The 17453-nt window shown below is 45.0% G+C and overlaps 1 protein-coding gene across 1 annotated transcript in view; it reads right to left on the bottom strand.

Moving 5' to 3' along the window:
• MTFR1 (mitochondrial fission regulator 1) overlaps positions 1-16904 on the bottom strand; it is a 64381-nt gene extending 47477 nt beyond the window's left edge. The window contains exon 1 of the mRNA XM_069731416.1: positions 16786-16904. The gene's annotated coding sequence lies outside the window, so the exon portion shown is untranslated. The remainder of the gene's footprint in view (positions 1-16785) is intronic.
• Positions 16905-17453: the final 549 nt, after the last annotated feature.

Below are 17453 nucleotides of genomic sequence, written 5' to 3'. Positions count from 1 at the left end.
CCAGATGTATTATACATGTATTATACTGATGCAATAATATACTATCCATTATTGGGGCCCATACAGGCATACAAGTGTACTTAGCACACTGATGAAGGTCAAAGAATAGACCGAAACGTTTGTGATCTTTGTATGTAATAAACCCCACTTTATTTGCATCACAATTTCTTGGAGTGTGCTAGTCACTTGTATACTATATATCAAGGTTTGGGCACCTATAGACTGTGCACCTCCCCTTTAGGCTGTGCTTTACATTTTCTATACCACTATATCTGTGATTTAAGGGCATAAAAATTCAAAGTTGGAAAATTGCAAAATTGTCTAAATTTTTGCCAAATTTCCATTTTTTTCACAAATAAACGCAAGTTATATTGAAGAAATTTTACCAATACCATGAAGTACCATATGTCACGAGAAAGCAATGTCAGAATCGCCAAGATCCGTTGAAGCTTTCCCGAGTTATAATAAAGGGACAGTGTTCAGAATTGTAAAAATTGGCCCGGTCATTAACGTGTTAATGGTGTTGTAAAAATGAGAAATTGATGGTCAACTTTTAACCCTTATAACTCCCTAACAAAAAAAAAAAAGTGTTTCCAAAATTGTGCTGATGTAAAGTAGACATGTGGGAAATGTTATTTAGTAACTATTTTGCGTGACATATCTCTCTGATTTAAGGGCATAAAAATACAAAGTTTGAAAATTGCAAAATGTTAAAAATTTTCGCCATATTTCCGTTTTTTTCATAAATAATCACAAGTAATATCGAAGAAATGTTACCACTAACATGAAGCACAATATGTCACGAAAAAACAATCTCAGAATCACTGGGATCCGTTGAAGCGTTCCAGAGTTATAACCTCATAAAGTGACAGTGGTCAGAATTGCAAAAATTGGCCCAAATTGGCTGTCACTAAGGCCATGTTCACACGTTCCCGATTTCCCTGCTGTTTTTTCTGCACTAAAAACCGCAGCTCTTGGCAGAAAACGCAGGTGCGTTTTTTGGTGCTTTTTGGTGCGTTTTTTTATGCGTTTTTTGATGCGTTTTTTAGTGCAGTTTCTGTGTGTTTTCTAGGAAGTTTTTTTAGGGTTAAAATGGCTGAAAATACCCTAACCCTACCCCTACCCCTACTTCTAACTGTAGTGGGGAAAAAAAAAAAAATTATTTTATTATTGTTACTACCTATGGGGGTGATAAAGGGGGGGGGGGGGGGGGCATTTACCTTTTTTTTATTTTGATCACTGTGAGGTTATCACAGTGATCAAAATGTGCCTGGAACGAATCTGCCGGCCGGCAGATTCGGCGGGCGCACTGCGCATGCGCCCGCCATTTTGGAAGATGGCGGCGCCCAGGGAGAAGACGGCCGGACGGACACCGGGAGGCCCGGTAAGTATAAGGGGGGGAGATTAGGGCACGGGGGGGCATCGGAGCACGGGGGGTGGCATCGGAGCACGGGGGGGTGGCATCGGAGCATGGGGGGGGTGGCATCGGAGCACGGGGGGGCAGCCACACTGCAGCGGTTCTGCACCACAAACCGCAGAAAACCCGTAGATATTTTTTTCATCTGCGGGTTTTACTGCTGGTTTGACCTCACAATGGAGGTCAATGGGTACAGAACCGCTGCAGTTCCGCAAAAAGAAGTGACATGGTACTTCTTTTTTACCGCAGCTATTCAGCGCGGCTTTTTTTGGGATTTTCCGCAATGTGGGCACAGCAGTTCCTGTTTTCCATAGGGTACATTGTAATGTACCCTGCATGGAAAACAGCTGCGGACCCGCAGCGGGAAAATCGCGGCGGTTCCGCATTAAAAAAAGGATGGTGTGAACATGGCCTAAGGGGTTAAGTAACCTCAAATCAGTAAATATTTACATATTGGCAATCATTTAGTAGCTGTTGTTCACAAAAGCAGATCACGATTCAGAGGTGCACTGAACAATCTGCAGTGGATAGGCTGCCATTGTTCTCAGCGGCGCGTGTCTGGTTTAACCCCTTAATCGAATATGACGTACTATCCCGTCAAGGTGACCTGGGACTTATTTCCCAGTGACGGGATAGTACGTCATATGCGATCGGCCGCGCTCACGGGGGGAGCGCGGCTGATCGCGGCCGGGTGTCAGCTGACTATCGCAGCTGACATCCGGCACTATGTGGCAGGAGCGGTCACGGACCGCTCCCGGCACATTAACCTCCGGCACACCACGATCAAACATGATCGCAATGTCGCAATGTTCCGTGGGCACAGGGAAGCATTGCAAAGGGAGGGGGCTCCCTGCGCGCTTCCCTGAGACGATCGGTACAAGGCGATGTACTCACCTTGTACCGAGCGTCTCCTCCCTGCAGGCTCCAGATCCAAAATGGCCGCGGGGCTACTTCCGGGTCCTGGGCAGGCGCTGGTTAGGAGGGCACGCCAGATCGCTGATCTGACACAGTGCTCTGCAAAGTGTCAGATCAGCGATCTGTCACTATATAGTGATGTCCCCCCTGGGACAAAGTAAAAAAAAAAAAAAAAAATGTAGATGTGTAAAAAAAAAAAAAAAAAAAAAAAAAAAATTCCTAAATAAACAGAAATATATACATGTGTATATATATATATATATATATATATATATATATATATATATATATATATATATATATATATATATATATATATATATATATATATATATGTGTGTATATAGATAGATAAATATATATATATATTTTTTTTTTTTTTTTGTTCCCATAAATACATTTATCTAAATAAAAAAAACAATAAAAGTATACATATTTAGTATCGCCGCGTCCGTAACGACCCGACCTATAAAACTGTCCCACTAGTTAACCCCTTTAGTGAACACAGTGAAAAAAAAAAAAACGAGGCAAAAACAACGATTTATTATCGTACCGCCGAACAAAAAGTGGAATAACACGCGATCAAAAAGACGGATATAAATAACCATGGTACCGCTGAAAACGTCATCTTGTCCTGCAAAAAACGAGCCGCCATACAGCATCATCAGCGAAAAAATTAAGTTACAGTCCTCAGAATAAAGCAATGCAAAAATAATTATTTTTCCTCTAAAATAGTTTTTATCGTATATAAGCGCCAAAACATAAAAAAAATGATGTAAATGAGGTATCACTGTAATCGTACTGACCCGAAGAATAAAACTTCTTTATCCATTTTACCAAACGCGTAACGCTATAAACTCCCTAACAAAAAAAAATGTTGGTTCCAAAATTGTGCTGATGTAAAGTAGACATGTGGGAAATGTTACTTATTAATTATTTTACATGACATATCTCTGTGATTTAAGGGCATAAAAATTCAAAGTTGGAAAATTGCAAAATTTCCGTTTTTTTCACAAATAAACGCAAGTTATATCGAAGAAATTTTACCAATACCATTACCATATGTCACGAGAAAACAGTGTCAGAATCGCCAAAATCCGTTGAAGCGTTCCCGAGTTATAATAAAGGGACAGTGGTCAGAATTGTAAAAATTGGCCTGGTCATTAACGTGCAAACCACCCTTGGGGCTTAAGGGGTTAACCAGGAGGATGTGCAGACAAGAATGATGATCTGTTGGCAACACAGTGCGCAGGCGCCGAGCCTCTGACCTTTCCGGCGCCTGCGCACTGCAGTACTTTGTCTGCCCTCAACAGGGCCTGACAGCCTGCCCTCAAAGTACGCCTGCGCCGGAGCTGAAGATCAGAAGAGGACGTCATGGAAAGAAGATAGGAGGCGCCGCAGCGGACCAGAGACGCCCATCTGACCTGACCAGCAGCGGGACCGCCCCTGGGTAAGTATAATCTAACGTCTTTTTCTCCTTTTTCAGTTAACATCGGGGGCTTATCTACAGCATTACAGAATGCTGTAGATAAGCCCCTGATGCCGGTGGGCTTACCTCACCCGCAAATTTCGGGGTGACAGGTTCCCTTTAATTAAATCGACGTATCTTTCAACTACCATGTAACAACGCTAGAAAGCTAACGAGTCAGTGACTGGAGTACATTTCTGGTGTAAATTATGATGAAATTCTTAAGTGCGCTGGGCTAAGTCCTGTCCGGCCTGAGGTCCATTCACTTTTCTAAAAGCTGGCGTAGATTGCCAGAACTGGCATAAAACATTGCATTAAGGCTGGTTTCACACTTGCGTTTTAAAACGCAGCGTTTTTAACGCAAACGCATTTGATGCAAAAACGCGTTTAAACGCGTTTAAACGCATGCGGTTTTTGCGTTTAAACGCGTCTTTCCTTGCGTTTGCGTTTTTGAAACGCATAATGAGAAGTGTGTGACAGCTGCCAATCATCAAAATCAACTTGAAAACCCACTATAAACATAAATACTTAGGGTTAGGATCCCTAGTAACCCTAGGGATACTAACCCTAACCCTAACACAAACACAAACCCTAGGGATCCAAACCCTAACCCAAACCCTAACACAAACCCTAGGGATCCAAACCCTAACCCAAACCCTAACACAAACCCTAGGGATCCAAACCCTAACCCAAACCCTAACACAAACCCTAGGGATCCAAACCCTAACCCAAACCCTAACACAAACCCTAGGGATCCAAACCCTAACCCAAACCCTAACACAAACCCTAGGGATCCAAACCCTAACCCAAACCCTAACACAAACCCTAGGGATCCAAACCCTAACCCAAACCCTAACACAAACCCTAGGGATCCAAACCCTAACCCAAACCCTAACACAAACCCTAGGGATCCAAACCCTAACCCAAACCCTAACACAAACCCTAGGGATCCAAACCCTAACCCAAACCCTAACACAAACCCTAGGGATCCAAACCCTAACCCAAACCCTAACACAAACCCTAGGGATCCAAACCCTAACCCAAACCCTAACACAAACCCTAGGGATCCAAACCCTAACCCAAACCCTAACACAAACCCTAGGGATCCAAACCCTAACCCAAACCCTAACACAAACCCTAGGGATCCAAACCCTAACCCAAACCCTAACACAAACCCTAGGGATCCAAACCCTAACCCAAACCCTAACACAAACCCTAGGGATCCAAACCCTAACCCTAACACAAACCCTAGGGATCCAAACCCTAACCCAAACCCTAACACAAACCCTAGGGATCCAAACCCTAACCCAAACCCTAACACAAACCCTAGGGATCCAAACCCTAACCCAAACCCTAACACAAACCCTAGGGATCCAAACCCTAACCCAAACCCTAACACAAACCCTAGGGATCCAAACCCTAGGGATCCAAACCCTAACACAAACCCTAGGGATCCAAACCCTAGGGATCCAAACCCTAACACAAACCCTAGGGATCCAAACCCTAACCCAAACCCTAACACAAACCCTAGGGATCCAAACCCTAACCCAAACCCTAACACAAACCCTAGGGATCCAAACCCTAACCCAAACCCTAACACAAACCCTAGGGATCCAAACCCTAACACAAACCCTAGGGATCCAAACCCTAACCCAAACCCTAACACAAACCCTAGGGATCCAAACCCTAACCCAAACCCTAACACAAACCCTAGGGATCCAAACCCTAACCCTAAGGGTTAGAGTCTGTGCTACAGCCTGTGCTACAGCCTGTGCTACAGCCTGTGCTACAGCCTGTGCTACAGCCTGTGCTACAGCCTGTGCTACAGCCTGTGCTACAGCCTGTGCTACAGCCTGTGCTACAGCCTGTGCTACAGCCTGTGCTACAGCCTGTGCTACAGCCTGTGCTACAGCCTGTGCTACAGCCTGTGCTACAGCCTGTGCTACAGCCTGTGCTACAGTCTGTGCTACAGTCTGTGCTACAGTCTGTGCTACAGTCTGTGCTATAGTCTGTGCTACAGTCTGTGCTACAGTCTGTGCTACAGTCTGTGCTTTAGGGTTAGGGTTTGGGTTTGTGTTAGGGTTAGGGCCAGGGTGGATTTGATTTAAATCTAACTGATTTAAATCACTAGTCAGTAAGGCTTGATTTAAATCAGTGATTTAAATCAAAGTTTCTACCTAACTGAATTTGACTCCGCAGAGGTCCCAGCCTCTTCTTCACGGCAAAAATGTTACAACATGAACAGAGTTGAGAAAAAGACCTTAATCCTATTGTTCTACAAACCTATGAATACAGAATCAACCCCTTCAGTGCCAAGTCCAAGAAGTTAGACAATATGTTTCTGATTGTTTGGAGTGGAATAGATCTGCACAACACAAGAAGAATGTGAATCTAAGTGTGAGGAGGAGGAAGGGCAAGCAGACAAGAAAATGAAACACCGGATTACGTACCGGTAATGCTCTTTTATAGAGCCACGACAGCACCCACTTGAGAGAGGGGATCCGCCCCTAGGAACAGGAAACCCTATGGAGAGAATAAAAGGGGCGGTCCCCCTCGCTCCCACAGTTGGGTTTACAGAGATTGCGAGGAACCGCCCACCAGACTTTAGTAGGTCATTCAATATCATCGTTTATAACTAGTTAACTTAAGTATGGCTAACTACAAGAACCAAACACCCTTAACCGTGCTTCTAAATAAAAAACCTATAAGGGTGGGAAGTGAAGGGGTGCTGTCGTGGCTCTATAAAAGAGCATTACCGGTACGTAATCCGGTGTTTTCTCTTCGCCACGACAGCACCCACTTGAGAGACTTTCAGAGATAGTCATTTGGGAGGGATCACCGTGTTAAGGACTGATCTACCGAAGGACAAGTCAGATGAAGAAGATAAGTCCAATCTATAGTGATTATAGAAGGTAGTAGGAGAAGACCAGGTTGCGGCCTTACATATCTGTTCTAATGGAACCTCCGCTCGTTCAGCCCAGGATGATGCAATCGCCCGGGTGGAATGTGCTCTTACAGTCTCAGGCGGATTCTCCCCTTTGGATGAATAGGCCAGACATATCGCATCTCGAATCCACCGAGATAAAGTACCCTTCGTGATTCCAGCTCCTTTTCTATGACCCTGGAACGAAACAAAGAGAGCCCTGCTCTTCCTCCAGGCGCTAGTCCTATCTAAATAGGCTAATATGGCTCTCCTCACATCTAATGTGTGGTATCTTTGTTCTTCCTGACTTGTAGGGTTATCATAGAAGGAGGGAAGGTAAATTTCTTGTGTTCTATGAAATTTGGTGCATACTTTGGGTAAGTATGAAGGGTCTGTTTTAAGGACAACTCTGTCTGGAAAAACTGACATAAAGGGAGGATCTATCGATAGTGCCTGTATGTCACTTACTCTTCTTGCTGACACTAAGGCGACAAGAAGAGCTGTCTTGAGGGAGACATGTTTTATGTGAGCTGAATGTAGTGGCTCAAAGGGATGGTCTGTAAGAGCTTCCAGAACTAAATTAACATCCCAAGGTGGTACGTGGGGAATTCGAACTGTCTCTGACCTCTGGCATGCTGCAACAAACCTGGCTACCCACTTATTACCTGCGATATCGTGACCATATAAAGCTGCTAGCGCAGAAATGTGTACTTTTAAAGGTACTGACCGCCAGACCTAGATCGCGCCCTTTTTGTAGAAATTCTAGAATCTTAGGAATATGAATTTCATTTGATAGGGCCGTTGGGTAGAGGTTTAAATATTTTTTCCACACTCTTGCATAGATGGAGGTAGTGGATCTTTTTCTACTTAGCAGTAGAGTGTCAATCACTTTATTTGAGAAACCTCTCATCTTTAGCAGCTGCCTCTCAAGTTCCAGGCTGTCAACCGTAGACCTTTCACCTGAGGATGGTTGAAGGGGCCCTGGGAGAGAAGATCTTGATCCTCTGGAAGGATCCATGGGTCTGAGATTGACATGGCTCTCAGCCAGGAAAACCATGGCCTCTTGGGCCAGAATGGAGCAATTAGGACCACGTTTGCTCTGTCCTCCCTTATCTTCCTGATCACCGTCGGAAGTAATATCAGCGGGGGAAAGGCATATGCCTTCTTGAATACCCATGGTACCTGTAGGGCGTCGAAGATATCTGGATTATCAGATCGGAACAATGATGCGAATTTTTTGACTTGCCTGTTTTGTCTTGTTGCAAAGAGATCTATTTCGGGGGTGCCCCACTTTTTTATTATCATACAAAAGATACGGCGATTTAGAACCCATTCTCCTTGATGGAGAGTGTGGCGACTGAGGAAATCTGCTCTCGAATTGTCGATTCCTCTCACATGTAGCGCTGAAATGGACAGAAGGTATTCCTCTGCCATGGCTAGAATATCGTTGGCTATAGACATGAGTCCTTCCGATCTTGTTCCTCCTTGATGGTTTATATAGGCTACTGCTGTCATGTTGTCTGAGAAGACTCTTGTATGTGTTCCGTGTAGCTGCGGAAGAAATTTAGATAAGGCATGATAAACAGCCTTCAGCTCTTTTTTATTAGAAGAATCATCTGATTCTGTAGGAGACCACAGACCTTGCACTATTTGATCTTCTAAATATGCTCCCCACCCACTAGGACTGGCGTCAGTGAAAATAGTTTTTGATGGTTTTACCACCCAGGGGACCTCACTGGAAAGATGATTCGGATTTAACCACCAAGTGAGAGATTGTATCACGTCTGTCGTTAAGGAAATACGAGCATCTAATCGGCCAAGTAATCTTTCTTCCTCCCGAAGTATTGTATACTGTAATTTCCTGCTATGGAATTGGGCCCATGGAACAGCCGAAATACAAGAGGTGAAGGAACCAAGAAGGGACATACCTTCTCTTAGGGAAATTAGAGGGTGGATAATCACTGATTGTACTTTGTTTATGATTGATATCTGTTTTGACTCGGGAAGAAAGCACATTTGATTTGTAGAGTCTAGAATAATTCCTAAAAATTTTTGCTCAGTTGTGGGGGATAATCTAGATTTTTCCCAATTCACCAACCACCCTAACCCCTGCAAGGATGAAATTGAATCAGACATGCGTTGATGACATTGAGAAAGAGAGTTCCCGACTATCAATAAGTCATCCAAATAAGGTATTATGAGGGTGTCTTTTAGCCTCAAATACGACATTACTTCTGACATTAGTTTTGTGAAAACTCTAGGGGCTATTGATAGTCCAAAGGGCATTGATGTGTATTGATAATGCCGTATCTGACCTTTGACCATAACTGCCACCCGTAGATATTGTTGATGCTCTCTGAAGATTGGCAGATGATAGTATGCATCTTTTAGGTCAAGGACTGCCATGAAGCAATGGGGAAACAGAAGCTTGACAGCTGACCGAATGGATTCCATTTTAAACGTTTGGTTCTCTAAGAAGACGTTTAGTCTCTTGAGGTTAATTATTGTTCTATATGATCCGTCAGGTTTTGAAATCAAAAATAAAGGGGAATAAAATCCCCTCCCTTTTTGATGAAAAGGGACTTCCACTAATACTCCTTTGGACAGGAGAGTTATTATTTCCTGTTCCAAGGCCTCTTGTTGTGAAGGTGAACCTAAGGAGGTCAAACAAAACGAGTCCGGCGGAACTTGAGAAAATCTTAGTTTTAAGCCTGTAGTTATAAGGCTAGTTGCCCATGAATTAGATGTTATTGCCAGCCGTTGTGCGGAGAAGAAGGACAACCTACCACCAACGGGTAGATCTGTCCTAGCGGGGTTTATCTTCAGGTTTGAAGGGGCGTTTTCCGAAGAAGGCTCCCTTCTGCTTAAAGTCCTTATTAGCCCAACGGTCCTGGTTTTTATAGTCCCGTCTCCTGTTGAACATGGGCTTTCGGAACGCTCGCCTATAAGATGGAAGATAAGCGTTATTAGGGAACCCTTTCTTCCTCTCACCCGCTTTGGTAAGAATTTCATCCAATTGAGCACCAAACAGGTACTCACCCTGGCAGGGCAGACCACATAACTTGGACTTTGTTTGTGGATCGCCTTTCCACCCTTTTAGCCACAAGGCGCGGCGAGCCGCGTTAGTTAGTCCTGCTGATTTGGCTGCTAGACGGATGGAATCAGCCGAAGAATCTGCCAAAAAGGCAGTAGCTCCTCTAATTAATGGAATGGATGACATGAGTTTATTACGGGAAAGGCCACCTTTTAAGCCTTCTTCCAGATCATTCAACCAAACCATCATGGATCTGGCAGTACATGTGGCAGAGATAGCTGGTCTAAAGGCTCCTGTACAGGATTCCCAAGCTCTTTTTAAAAGGGAGTCTGCTTTTCGATCGAGCGGGTCTTGCAGGGATCCTGAATCTTCAACAGGTAATAAAGATTTTTTAGAAGTGGATGCCACTGCCGCATCAACTTTTGGGGCCTTTATCCATTTGGTGAAATCATCATCATTAAAGGGATAGCGACGTTTTGAGGAAGACGGCAACCCTCTTTGCCCCTGGCTTTCCCACTCTTTTTTAACTAATTCCTTTATTGCAGGAATAACCGGAAAGGAAGGTTTCTTTCTCTCGGACAGGCCAGCAAACATCACGTCCTGTGGTGTTTTAAGGGTCTTAGTATCTTCCATACCCATGGTGTTACGTACTGATCTGACTAAATTGTCAATGCTTTCTGTAGGGAAACATGTATCCTGTTCACCTTCCGAGGATATAACCTCTTGGGAACTGTCCGACTCCTTATCCTCAACCTCAGATGACTGTTCAGATATAGGCGAGCTGTGTTTCTTCCTACTTCCCGGAATTTTATCCGAGTCTCGAAAGGCTCGCAACTCCTCCCTTATCATACTACGTATATCATCCGACCTTACTGAAGACTCCTCTCGTAAGGTGGATTCGATGCAAGAGTGGCATAACTTTTTTAGGTAGGTATCGGGAGCGGCTGAGAGCATAAGGCACATTGCTTATGTTTTGATTTCCCTGTTCTTTTAACCTAGGGAATTAGATGAGAGAGGGAGTATAATCAGCTTAAAATAGGGCAGACATACACTCACCCCTGAAGCTGTCATAATACCGGCTGGAGAGGAGGAGACGGAGGCACAGATGGAGGAACCGACCGGTCCGATCTCTTTTCCCTGGCGCTCTTGGAGGATGATCTGCGGCTGCTAGTCCGGCTTCCTGGTGTGACAGCGTTAACCTCAGACGAAGGCAACGTTGTCTCTTGAGGAGATGCCATAGTGGACGCCGGGAATCAGCGCCGGCGTCCTTTTGTTATGGGGGCCGCCATCTTCTTCCTGTCGCACCCGGAAGTCCGGGTTGCGACTCTGCTGTGCGCGCCTCTGCTGTGCGCGCCTCTGCTGTGCGCGCCTCTGCTGTGCGCGTCCCTGCTGTGCGCGCCCGCGCTCCCACCAGCAATTGCGCAGGCGCCGTCCTCCTCCTCCTTCACCCCGGAAGTTGTAGTAATACTTCCGGGGGAGAATTTACTGGGCCCCACGCCGCCTGTGCGCCACCCGAGGCTGGCGTCACAGGATCTTACCGCAGCGGTCCGGCCCGCAGGTCTCGCTGGATGCCTCTCCGTGAGCCAGGCGACTCCCCGATCCTGGCCTCACGGTACCTGCCAGCAGAGGGGGGAAGCTGCCACAGGACCCCCGACGCTGCTTCCAGCTCTGGAGCCCTTGCCGTCCCTGTTAAGGTAAACCGCGCAAGCGGCATCCAGGCTGGGGATCCTCTCCTCTCCAGGTCTCCCGTAGGAACAGGAAACCAACTGTGGGAGCGAGGGGGACCGCCCCTTTTATTCTCTCCATAGGGTTTCCTGTTCCTAGGGGCGGATCCCCTCTCTCAAGTGGGTGCTGTCGTGGCGAAGAGAAAAGTGAAACTTTGAGCACAATACTGCAGCATAGCCACAGACAGACAAGTCTGGATCTGTTTGTGTGTACGATCTGAGGTTTATTACATTCTTTCCTTATAATGGCAGCAGGCCGTAAAAGAGACCAGTTTGGGAATATTTTAATGAAGCTCCTTCGCCTATCGGTAAGGCAGGCATGCGTGCAAAATGCAAACGATGCAACAAAGAGATGCAAGGCCTGGTGGCGCGAATGAGGCAACATCATGAGAAGATGAGTGATCTTCATCACCGCACTTCTCATGATGTTGCCTCATTCGCGCCACCAGGCCTTGCATCTCTTTGTTGCATCGTTTGCATTTTGCACGCATGCCTGCCTTACCGATAGGCGAATGAGCTTCATTAAAATATTCCCAAACTGGGTCTCTTTTACGGCCTGCTGCCATTATAAGGAAAGAATGTAATAAACCTCAGATCGTACACACAAACAGATCCAGACTTGTCTGTCTGTGGCTATGCTGCAGTATTGTGCTCAAAGTTTCACTTTCATTTTCTTGTCAGCTTGCCCTTCCTCCTCCTCACACTTAGATTCACATTCTTCTTGTGTTGTGCAGATCTATTCCACTCCAAACAATCAGAAACATATTGTCTAACTTCTTGGACTTGGCACTGAAGGGGTTGATTCTGTATTCATAGGTTTGTAGAACAATAGGATTAAGGTCTTTTTCTCAACTCTGTTCATGTTGTAACATTTTTGCCGTGAAGAAGAGGCTGGGACCTCTGCGGAGTCAAATTCAGTTTTGAGAACTGTGTAAGTAAAGCGAGCGTCTGTGATAATATAGGAGAGAAACTGCCCACTAATCCTACAGAAACCTCTGGAAGAGCATGGCATTGTGAATGTTACACATATACAGCCTTTATTCTACTGAGTTAAACAACTCAGCTTTATCTCATGATGGAAGAACCTTTGGATGGTAAAATATTTTCCTCAAAAAGCAGTTTATTGAAAAAAAATCCGATTTAAATAAAAAAAATCTGATTTAAATCAAAAAAATCCGATTTTTTTGATTTTTTTTAAAAAAAAAACATTGATTTTTATCCACCCTGGTTAGGGCTAGGGTTAGGATCCCTAGGGTTAGGGTTAGAGTTTGTGTCACAGTTTGTGTTTTAGGGTTAGGGTTTGTGTTAGGATCCCTAGGGTTAGGGTTAGAGTTTGTGTTACAGTTTGTGTTACAGTTTGTGTTACAGTTTGTGTTACAGTTTGTGTTACAGTTTGTGTTACAGTTTGTGTTACAGTTTGTGTTACAGTTTGTGTTACAGTTTGTGTTACAGTTTGTGTTACAGTTTGTGTTACAGTTTGTGTTACAGTTTGTGTTACAGTTTGTGTTACAGTTTGTGTTACAGTTTGTGTTACAGTTTGTGTTACAGTTTGTGTTACAGTTTGTGTTACAGTTTGTGTTTTAGGGTTAGGGTTGGGGGATGGCTTATAAGTGTGTATTCTTGTTTTTTTCTATAAAAACGCATGCGTTTAAAAACGCATGTGCTTAAAAACGCATGCGTTTACATAGACATCAATAGGTTTTTTTACCGCAAAAAAACGCATGCGTTTTTTTCGCGGCAAAAAAAACGCCGCTAAAATTACTACATGTTGCATTTCTGCAACAAAAACGCATGCAGTGAAAAAACGCATGCGTTGCAAAAAACGCATCAAAACGCATGCAAAAAAAGGCATGCGTTTTTAATGTTAAGTATAGGAAAAAAACGCATGCGGTTTTTTGCGTTTTTTACCGCAGAAACGCAAAAAAAAAACGCAAATGTGAAACCACCCTAAGCCAGAATATGACTGATGAATTGGGGCCATTGTATGATATCCATGACAGACAGGAATAGCAGGAAGCCCAGCAAGAACAACTTCCATAAGACCAGTGAGCAGCGATGGGCTAGGCTAGCATCACACACATCCAGTGCTCTCCATGAGGCCGATGGAGTTACCTTGGACACGTCTGAAAAAGACGAATACTGCCGGGATGAAGCCAGCCAGTATCCAGAGGGGGTCTGTGTCCGATAATAGTGAATGGCGCTGTTGGAATCCTGTTTTCCAGGAACTATGACAGAAGACCGGACTCAGTGCTCAGCATGTGTGAACTTCGCCTTACCAAAAAATGACCCTCGTCACTGGCTGTAGATTGCCACACGTTATGTGTACATCCTGACGGCTCTGGTCACTGTTAGGGCTCGTGCACATGGACGTATTTTTGGCCCCAGTGCGATCCAATAAAACATCGGATCGCATTCAGACCCATGTTATTTTATGGGGCCATGCACATGTCATTTTTTTCGTCAGACAGCGCGGAATCAGATATTCGGTAATGCATGTCAATGAGTCTATGGAAACCATCAGACTGCACTCAGATGACATTTGAGTGCAATCCAACTTCCATGAACTGACAGAAGGGAGCAGATGGAGAAATGGTTTTTTTCCCCATCTTCTCATCCGAGAGAATCAGATCACACTCTGATCAAAGTGTGATTTGCATAATTGATCCAACTCTCGGATGTGAGAATACAGCGTTGCCTGCACCAAGCCTAAGGTGGCGTCATCTATTAAGTTTTGTGATATCAATGTTAAAAATCAATGCTTCTAGAAAAACTTGATCTATCCTACGAGGGGAAGACAGATGGAATTCCAGGCATGTCGTACATACAACTCACAAAGCAAGAACATACCTGACCAGACAGACATTATAATGCTACATGACATAGTGACAGTCCGAACCAGGACTATGGATATCCTGCTAAAAGTGGAAACTAATCGCATCAGAAGAAGAGATGTTTTAAGAATATGTTCCTGCTTTTACCTGATGAGTTCCTGCTTCTATGTTGTTAATACTGGTGCGTGACAACAGCCAAAGTGTGTACGGTGGGGCAATAATGGGAGAGGATAAATTCACATTCACCCCCTGCTGGGCATTGCCATATATAGGACAGTTTATCTGCTCTCTATAAAACCATTCACAGTGGATGAGTGTCAGCCAAATTCAGAGTTTTCGGCAGAACCGTCCACCCATCCAGCAGCGGTAACGTAGCCCTCCCAAAGGCAGATGTGAGAAAGAAGGGTTAGACACACCGGATGGAAATAAGCCACGGGTATCTCCCACTATCGACAGCACATGTATGAATGTGTAGGTGGGCATCTACATTATATGGCGGCTTTCGGTTTACATCTTTGCTGCAAAATTCATTATACCCAACAGGAAAAATGGACCTATAGTATATGTTTTGGTTAAAATGAAAGATAGTTTGGCAAAACCCATTAGACTGAACTATAAGTGACTGGGGTGAATGGGCTCTGGTACTATCCGCTGTGTTACAGACCCATTTCTGTGACGTGACAACTAATATAAAGACATTATTACAAATGACAATGTCGTCCATGCTGAACCTTTCTGGTTAGGAGTCCCTGGGCAATAAGCTGCTCATTGGATGTCCCCATCAAGCTGTATACCCTTGTAATGTCATCAAAGGCAAAACATTGGCCAATTCTGTGCATGTCACCCACTGATATGCCAGGGAAACCATAGTCTTTGGGCCCTGGCATACACATTAATCTTAGGTCCTCATGGACCCCCAAACCGATGAGTTTTCAGGAGTCCCCCAGCATTGCACGGAGGAGCTGCGGTCTCCCATTTCTCTTCTGTCATCAGAATCTATCACTTTCAGTTCCCAAATAATTGTAAATGTGCCTCAGCCCCAGCAAGGTGGTACTGCCAGGCGACTGCTCGCTCTCTTGGGAGTTTTTCTCGAATATTACTGCAAACCTAAACAAGAGAGAGCGCAAGCGTACAAAGGAGAGAAAAAAGAGCTAATAAAACGCCCGTCACAGGAGGGTTATTACACCCTGGTTTCACAATACCAGACAGGGAGGGACAGACTAGGGATGAACACTGCCATGGCTACAATGAAGAACAAGTAGAATATCTGCAACTGGAAAAAAACAAGAAAGACTGAACAATTCATAGATCAGAATAATAGCCAGAGAATATAATAAATGTGGCAGTGTCTGACTAAGGCTACTTTCACACTAGCGTCGGAATCTCCCCGTCGCAATGCGTCGGGCAGAGATTGCGAGGCTAGCGTTTAACGCACTGCACAACGGAGGCAGCGGATGCATTTCTCCGGCGCATCCGCTGCCCCATTGTGAGGTGCGTGGAGGCGGAGTTCTGGCCGCGCATGCGCGGTCGGAAAAAGCGGTCCGTCAGGAGCAAAAAACGTTACATGTAGCGTTTTTTGCTCCTGACGGTCCGCCAAAGCACGACGCATCCGTCACAAGACGGATGCGACGTGTGGCAAACCGTCGCAATGCGTCGTCAATACAAGTCTATGGGGAAAAAACGCATCCTGCAAGCACTTTTGCAGGATGCGTTTTTTTCTGCAAAACGACGCATTGTGACGGATTGCAGTTAACGCTAGTGTGAAAGTAGCCTAAGAGCTCACGCAGAAGTCCAAGGCTCTCGGCCTGGGTCCATTCTGTCGGTGCTCCGGTTTTGGACAATAAAACGTAGTCTGAAAAAAAAATGTTATTTTAATATATATATATACAAATAAATACTGATACGGAACCGGTCTAAAATAGGAGAACTTTCATTTCTATTCTGTATCCGATTGTGTTTGTTTTCACCTGGATCCTTTACAAGTAGATCCCGCACGGACATGTGGGCAGGGATGAACGATGGGAGCGGTATTAAAGTAAAAAAAAATGGTAAACCGATCTATGGGACAGATGGAAAGTACAGACAGGAGGCTACAGACAGGTAAAAGAGAGACCGTCCACAGGGACAAGATCTCCCACAGAAAACAACAACCACTGACACATATTGGTTACAGTCCGGCAGCATCTACTGATACATACAGTAAAAGGGGTCTAGTAGAGCACATCTGTAGAACTACAAGTGCCATCATGTCAACTCCTGCTCCACAGCTGCACTTAGTCATGCGCAGTACGCGTGCAGTCCTGGAGGGGGCGCCCTGTCTATGCCCCCTGCATGCAGTGTGCAGTCCTGCAGCTACAGGCGGTGGGGGCCCCTCTGTACAGCCGCCAGGCTCTCTGACCTTGACTCCAGCTGTGACGGAGTTGGCGCCATTCACAGTGCGGTAACACCGGCCATGAGCCGCACTCACACGTACCTGCCGCCGGGTCAGTCTCTCACATACGGTCTGCCTCTGCCCGGTGACAGCGCGGACCCCAGACTCAGCTTCAGCGGCGGCAACTTCTCCCTCCGTCACCGACGTAACGCCACACTGCTGCCGGCACAGAGTGGGCGGAGCCATGAAGACACGTTACGCACGTGCTGCACGCGGCGGCCATCTTGAGTCCTGGCAGCCTTGCCCATAATACCGTACAGATCTGACAGGATGGTTTTGTGATTCCTAATTATACTTTATTTTATCTAATTGGTTTTTACAGATTTTTATTTATTAAAAAAGTATTTTAGTCAGAGATTTATTTTTGTATTATTTGGGGTGTAAACAAAATAAAATAAAAAAAAACTTAAAATTCTTCATGTTTGTTACATCTTTTTTGTTCGTCCCTTCATTGCTGTGTTTAGTGAAAGTATTTTTTGGTTCGCGGCCATTAATCGGGGGAGGCACGGAGGGGGATGTTGTGCCATCATGTCAGGTTTCATGCTCAGCAAATGTTACCTATGGGCACGGCCTAAATAATCAGTGCGGCTACACGAGTGGTAGGGACGGTAATGAGGGCAGGACACAAAAGATATAGTCCACCACAGAAAATTGCATCAAAATCACAGAAAACATTAAATCCACATACAGCTAAACGCAAAACCACACAG

The sequence above is a fragment of the Ranitomeya imitator genome, chromosome 6, assembly GCF_032444005.1.
Source record: "Ranitomeya imitator isolate aRanImi1 chromosome 6, aRanImi1.pri, whole genome shotgun sequence".
NCBI classification, from domain to species: Eukaryota; Metazoa; Chordata; class Amphibia; order Anura; family Dendrobatidae; genus Ranitomeya; species Ranitomeya imitator.
Note: the sequence above shows the minus strand (reverse complement) of the source record. Positions and strands in the feature narration are given on the sequence as shown.